We start from the raw sequence: 7871 nt of genomic DNA on the forward strand, positions 1-7871 counted from the left end.
GCGCTTACCTCCTCGTTCGGGGGGATCTGGTGAGGACTCTCAGCTGCTTTGGCTATTGTCCGAAGGCAGGCGATGCAGGCCGCAAGGCACGCGCACCCTCTTTAGACGCCGTTTTGTTGTGACGACGACGAAGCGTCATCCTCTCAACCAAAGCGTCTCCATCGCCTTGATGCTTTTAGGAAGCTTTTTTTTTACAAAAAAGCATTCCTCGATCGTCATTTGCTTGGAGGATTTCATTGCTAACGCTACTAATGCGACTGCTGCTAGTGCTGCCGATGCTGCTGCTACCCACGCTGCTCTCCACACTTATAAGTCTACCCCAGGATCCCGCCCCCCCATTTGTACCTCTGGCGCAGATTCAAGGCGGATCTTTTGCACCTCTGCCCCCTGCTGGGTGATTTTTACATGATTCACAATGCGGACAAGGCTGATTCTCAGTCAGAGGTTGCATCAGACCCTTATGTACACTATGACGTAAAAAAGACAGGAAACGTACTTATACGTCTTTGGTAGAGGGCGCCATTGCATTAAAAGACGTCTTTGTACGTCTAAGGGAGTAAATGAGTTGAACAAAGTACAGGGTCCTTCACCTGACTACAGATGATCTTCTGGGGACTTTATTTGGTTTTAATCACTTTTGGGGTCTGTATCTATGCACACTCCCTGGTTTTGCTACCTTCCCGGGTACCACATACACACTGCTTAGTTTCTCTGCCTTCGTGGGTACCACATACATATTGCTTGGTTTCTCTGCCTTCCTGGGTACGACATACACACTGCCTGGTTTTGCTACCTTCCTGGGTACCAGTCACACAAACGTCAGACGACTCAGCACATACCGACTGTCTCAGCACTACACACTTTCACTCCAAGGCAGTGCTGTGAACCAACTTACTGACAAGAGGTAGTATTTAGAATTTTAAAAAGTGCTTGAAAGGTTTTGTTCATGTAAAACCAACAGATTATGACATTATTATTATTATTTAAATCAGTATTAAACAGCATCAGCATAGGTTAAAGATATTATACAGACTATATACGATAAAAAAATACTAAACCACCCTTGCTTTTCCGTCATTTCTTGTATAAGTTAACACACAGATGTATAACATTTGTTTATACAAATATAACGATTAAAAAGTAGCTGATTAGAGTTTTAATTTTGTATTCATTAATCTGTAATAAAAATGGACATATTTTGGTTAATAAAATTAACAAGAAATAAAAGTAAAGGGTGTTCTAATACTTTTTTCAAGATTGTCCTAACATACATTTAATGTTTACAGTATATGTCTTCGGAAGAAGCGCAGCATTAGATTTTTTTTTTTGTTCTCTCTCTTTGACTTCTGAATTTGAATTTCTGTCACAGATGTGCTTGAATTCTATTTTGGATGATTTGTGTTAAACTGCACAAATATTTGAAGAGCCATAGAATTCAAGAATCACACCAGTGCTGCTACTCCTCCGAACGGGTGAACGCCCTTGATTAACAACCTGCGTTGAGGTGGCTTTTGAGATTCGTGGTGTGGGAGAAAAATCTCTGAAGGCATTCTTAGACTTCAAGAGAGGGTCCACAATTTTCAAAGATTCACTTCCGTCTGAATCAGAGGCCTCACTTGTATCCGGAATATATTCATCTCCACTGTCATCTGAGTTGGAGTAATAATGCTTATCCATTCCAAAGTCAGCCTGTTTTTTTAATCTAAAAAACAACAACAACAACGAAATGTAAAGGATAGAAGGCAGGAGACCAATAAAATATATGCAATTTGCTTGTAAGATTCCCTGAAATCTATATGGGTTGTTTACCTGTATACTTTTGGTCCTCCTGAGCCTTGGGATAGTAATATGGTCTGGGTCTGAGGCACAAAGTTCAGGGGCAGGATTTGACAATGATTCGTCAGAATCTGTGTCGTTATTCCAAGGAAGATTCAGCCCATATTTTTTGTCCAAGGGAGGAGACTGGGTTGCATCAGAGTCCAAGAGAAAATTGAGAACCCATTAAATACTTAATCCCCAGAGGAATCTGCACAGAAAAAGGTCTTAATTCTATTTGAAAAAAAAAAAAACTAAAATTTTGATGAATGATATGACAAAATAATGTAATAACAAAATTAGAATGATTTTAGGAAATTATTTGCAAAACCAAAACATTGTGGTACGATAATAATGCATATAATTATTCTACGCAGCTATATTTAACAAAAACACTTAATTGACCGTAACAAAAAGCTCCCGGGAGGAAAACTACATTAAATGTTTTTTTAACAGGGCAGTGAAAATATTGGAAAATAAAAAAAATAATGAATAAAATAATATGAAAAAAGAATTCAATGTGTATCGATGGACCCATATGAAATACTTATATCGCTATGTACTTATCAGCCATATCGCCCAGCCCAATATGTAACTGCAACTTCAAAACCTCGGGCCATAACAGGATTGTAACATGGGATGCATATCTTCATTCCTAAATTTGTAGATCCCGAGGAGGCTGCTCAATGGTCCTGGTAATGTAAACCTCAACCAATTCGGTCACAGCCAATGTTCTCCATCCTTGTTAAGAAGTTTTGAAATGATTTAATAGATATACTATTGCAAACTATACCAGAATTTTATACATTTTAAACTTTTGATCACAATTTTACCTATTTTCTAAAAATCTGAAGAATCCACATGCCAAATCACCTGCTGTGGACACATAGGTTCTGTTCTGACAGATAATTCAGTTACAGGTTGTGTACTTAAAGCCAATAAGAGGGCAATGCAGCAGTCGACAGCCTGACGAAAGCTTAAGTCTCCCAATGAGAGAACTGTAGTGGCTGGTAGGTTCTTAGATTGTAACATAGTAAAGACATACACTACGCATAACTGTATATCATATGATGATGAGGGAAAATATTATTAGCTACGATTTATGTCCAGATATATTAGAAAACTTGTCCAACCAGCACAGGTCTATCTAACTGTAATTTTAACATCTCAAGACACGACAGGATGACCACATGATACGCATACCTCCTTTTCAGAGTCTGTCAAACCTTGAGAAGGCTGCTTCGATGTTCTGGTGGCATCAACCTCAGCCGATTCAGTCATTGTCGGTTGTCCTCCATCCTAATGAACAAGTTGAATATTAATTTAATGAATTAAAAAAAAGAAAATGGATCAGAATTTTACACATTTTAACGAACAAGTTCACGAATGAAACAAAACCAATTACTTTAGCGCATGACAATTAATCTTCAGTAGAGATATGTTGTGACTGATATTTCAGTCACAGGTTGTCTTTTGAACGCCACCAGGGCCGCAATGGAGCACAGGACAGCCAAAAGTCTTCTTGTCGGACAGCTGTAGTGGCTGGTAGGTTCTAAGATTATAACATAGTAAAGGCACATACAACTCCTAACTGTATTTCATATGATAATGAAGGAAAAGATGATTAGCTATGATTTATGTCAACAATAAAAATGGCTCTACGGGGTCCCCACGAACGCAAACCTGACAGTTGGGTGTCAGATGGCCAACATACCTGACTCGCAATTCAACTCAACTGGACCCCACAACACAAGAAAAAGCTGAGTGAGCCTCAAACCAGACATACACATTCACTGACAAATATCCTGTGACACCAGATATATTAGAAGTCTTGTCTAATCAGCACACGTCTATCTAACTGCAATTTTAACATCTCGAGACACGACAGGATGAGCACACGATACGCATACCTCCATTTCTGAGTCTGTAAAGCCTGGAGGAGGCTGCTTCGATGTTTTAGTAGCATCATAAATTTATTGAATTAATTATATTTGAGGTTGGATTAGATTTTTACACATTTTAAGCCTTAGCCACCCAAAACAAAACATAAGCTCATGAATGAAATAAAACTAATTAATTTCGCCCATGCCAATTAATCTTCTGTAGACACGTGTTGTGACCAGTGTTGTTTTTGGCAGGCATTTTAGATTTTGTCCAAGTCATTTGGACAAAGTGCTGATTTGTTTACATCACATTTAGTCATCCCAATTCGTTATAGTTTTAGTCCAGTTTTAGTCAACGAAAACTAAAAAAAGGGTTTTAGTCCAGTTTTAATCGACGGAAACGCAAAAAAAGTTTTACCCTAGTTTTCGTCAATTTATTCACAAAGGTTTTAGTCCAAGCGGCACGGTGGCCCAACTGGTTAGCATGATGGCCTCACAATATTGAGGTCGTAGGTACGATTCTGGCTCCGGCCTTCCTGCGTGGGTTTCCTCTGGGTAATCCGGTTTCCTCCCATATTCTTAAAACATGCATGGCAAGTTGCTTGGACACTCTAATTGCCCCGAGGCATGAGTGTGAGCGTGGATGGTTGTTCGTCTATGCATGTCCTGCGATTGGCTGGACACCAATTCAGGGTGTACCTCGCCTACTGCCGAAGACAGCTGGGATAGGCTCCAACACCCCCCGCGACCCTAGTGAGGAGAAGCGGTACAGATAACGGATGGATGGATGGATGGATGGGTTTAAGTCCATTTGAGTTAAAACAAGGCATTCAAGGTTTCCACCCAATAACAAAGACTTTTGGATGGACTACTAAGGATTCTTCATTACAAACAGAAAAAAGTGGCAACAGTGGAATCAATACTCACTGCTCCAAAATAAGCAGAGAAGCAAAACATTTTGTTGGGCAACTGTTGTGGCTTTATTTCACTAAAAGCAACATAAAATAATTTATGAACCACATGCTAACAATTTTGTCTAGTCAACGAAAAAAATTCATGTACATCACGTCATGTTTTCGTCATAAAAGAACCTCGTATAGCTTGTCATCGTCATTAAAAAAGGGGCGTTAACGAAGTATTTTCGTCATAGTCATCAGTGACGAAAACAACACTGGTTGTGACTGATATTTCAGTCCCAGGTTGTCTCCTGAACACCACCAATTGGGCAAGGGCGCGCAGGAAAGCCTGGGGTCTTCTATTTTTACAGTATAGAAAGGCTAAATATCAAATTGAAACAGTGTTTTATATCATGAATATACAGGGTTGGTGCTGGTTCTGGTAGGGAAACCACAACATAAAGATGTCCTTAATTAGTCCCACAATGGGGATATTTGCAATATGGCATATGATGGCCTAACAGGGCCACCGCCCAGAAAGGAGTAACGCAGAACTTTGTAATACTGTCACTCCCTGACCAGTTCGTTGTTCCTGCAGAGCCAAACTTTGACTCAGACCCACAAATTTGAATTACAGATAGTGGACAATGGAGAACTCCCCCAGTCAGTCATCATGTTCAACTTCCATAGAAACTTCACATACATTTATTAGATTGCCAAACTAATTGGAAACTACATCACCAGAACACCACAAGTGGGCTCTGTTATTGTACTTAAAGATGCATCTTACAAACCTGTGTTCTCCAAGGCCAGCTGGTCCATAGTCTTAAGTTATTTCTTCGCCAACATCAATGTCTCGGAGCGCAAACAGACAGAGGTGTGGTCTGTCCTCTGTTGTCATCTTCTTCATTTTACAGTTGGGGTGCATGTGGTCATCATTAACCAGTCTTCCCAGACTGCCATCTTCTTGAGCTGCATCAACACTTAAAATAGATTAAAAAAAAAAAAAACAATTATTCAATCAATGTCAGAAATTAATCTTTGAGACAATCTTGTGTACACAAAACATAAAAATAGGAAATCCACAATTTTTAAATCTAAATCAAATCATACAAGAAATTTCTATTGGAATCAGACCCTATTAACAGCTTGTCTTTGAGACTTCATGATCTATATTTTCATTTGTACAGATTCAACGCATGAATAAAAGTAATTATACATTTTTGCTTAGAGAATGATTTTTCCCCTAACACTTATGGGATGAGTATGTGTTTATTTTTTTTAAATAAAAACAAAAATAAGATAACATCTCAATCTTTGCCTCACCTCCAAGTTTTTTCTTGCCGGCGGAAGTCAAACAAAAAGACAGTGCCTCTTCCATCCATCTTCCTGCGTTGAGATTCATCAGAATCTATCAATTTTCCTCTGTACTCCATAATAAAGAATAAAGTCGTCTTTCCTGAAAGGGGCCTTGGTAAATACTCCTCGACCTAGTTAACAGGGAAATCAAGTTAGCTTCGTCATATTTTTAAGCACACAAATAAGGAGTCATCATATTCATTTGGGCCACTATACTAATGTAGGGTGGTTTGAAACATTGCTTCTTGTGAGGGATAGAGCAGAGCCCTTCTTTATGATTTTAAAGGAACAGACCAGCCAAAATTCATTTTCCAGCATTGCATTAGCCAGTATGTATTAGGACTGAAAGTACAAATGTCAATTGCACCTGGTTACGTAAAAAAAAAACTTTAAGATTATTTAGTTTCAAAACAATGACATACACTGTACACAGTCATATTGGATCGCGTCACGTGATCTCTGTGACGTATTACGTGCTTTACACTAGACTATCAATATCGGACTTGTTCACCGGTCTATTGTGGTATAAAAATGCCGGAGGGCGTCATCAAGTACAGCCTTAATTTAGATAGAACTCCTACCATCAGGTTTCACACTCACTGAAATAACTTGAAACTGACAAAAGTGGCAAAAGAAAAGGTCAAGACACTCTTAATGTAAAATAACCACTTAAAAAACGATGTCAGCTTGGTTATCAGAAAACAATAATATATCTTAGCAAAAGCGTTAACATCATACCTTTAAATTAGTTTATATACTTCGCTTCTAACTCTGCAGTCTTGTCCAGACCCTTGACTGCATGTTCAATCGTATCCTGCTTTGGGGACTTCCTGCATCTCAGGGAAGGCATTGTTTATTCTATAAAGAAAAAAGACAGTATTGTGTTGAGAATTATTAATACTATGGGCTAAATGGAGTTTTAACAATATCAGTGTAAGAAAAATAAATTATAAATTAAAAAAATATCAATTCCTCCATCCCAATTAACGATTTCAACCATAATAGTTTATATTGAAGTTTAAACAACAGACAGACAGATTTATGCAGTGTGACTACAAAAATCTTACCAAAATTGCATTCACAGTAACCTTTGCTTTAAGAATCATGTAATTAACCAGTGAACATCGTGTCTTACACAAAAATTAATGACAGAAATTATCATGGTACTTGCATTCTGTGGTTCTATAACAAAAGTGCAAGCTGTTAGCTCCGCAAAGCTAACGCAACAAGCTAGCGTCCCTCGTGCTCACATTCAATGCAAACCTGACCACCGGATGACAATACGCGTCGGTTTAGTTCTTTAAATGAGTAAAAGCACCATGACGTTTTATAATTATTCAATGCTTAACTGGAGCTCGTCAATTATGTCGATGTAGGAGCACATGTTTGCTAGGCCAGTGTTGTAGGCCCACATCCATGGTGCTACTTTGTATAGTGTTTTCCACACAACTATCTCTAACTATGAACAAATGCACTCGACGCATGTTTTGAAAAAAACCCAACGAAAAACACTTACCTCTCCGTTTCAACAGCAGTTCGAACTTCGAAGTGGTGATATTCTCCAGCGTTAAGCACCTGCTCGAACTGCGAATAGGTCAAATTCAACAGCGTCTTTTTTCTGTCTTAATAAGGACGCGATGAGAGGAGGAGCGCTTGCCTTTTCGTCAGCACGCCCCGCGCGGGTGGTGCTGCTTTATCACTCTCTATCTGTGCCCGCCCGCCGGCACGTCGATAGAAAAATAATATTCCTTCAAACATTACTTTCATCTTCTTAACGTTTTGTAGTGAATTTAACAGGTTCACCACTTTTTTCAAATACACCAATGGAAAACAGGTCTTAATTGAGGAAACATACAAAGAGCGTCTCACAAACACCTTATGATGAGCAATGTAATTTGATCACGTTTTTTGTCACTGC

General features: G+C 38.8%; 1 long non-coding RNA gene across 1 annotated transcript; it reads right to left on the reverse strand.

The window, feature by feature from the left end:
• Nucleotides 1–3018: 3018 nt before the first annotated feature.
• LOC148315788 (uncharacterized) lies at nt 3019–7573 on the reverse strand. Its single transcript, XR_015840572.1, has 5 exons — nt 7470–7573; nt 6692–6811; nt 5921–6084; nt 5389–5577; nt 3019–3114 (listed from the first exon to the last, which is right to left on the reverse strand). It is a non-coding gene; the product is annotated as an uncharacterized LOC148315788 (long non-coding RNA).
• Nucleotides 7574–7871: the final 298 nt, after the last annotated feature.

Source organism: Idiotropiscis lumnitzeri, unplaced genomic scaffold (assembly GCF_059441095.1).
Source record: "Idiotropiscis lumnitzeri isolate Australia: NSW breed Sydney's pygmy pipehorse unplaced genomic scaffold, RoL_Ilum_1.0 HiC_scaffold_39, whole genome shotgun sequence".
NCBI classification, from domain to species: domain Eukaryota; kingdom Metazoa; phylum Chordata; class Actinopteri; order Syngnathiformes; family Syngnathidae; genus Idiotropiscis; species Idiotropiscis lumnitzeri.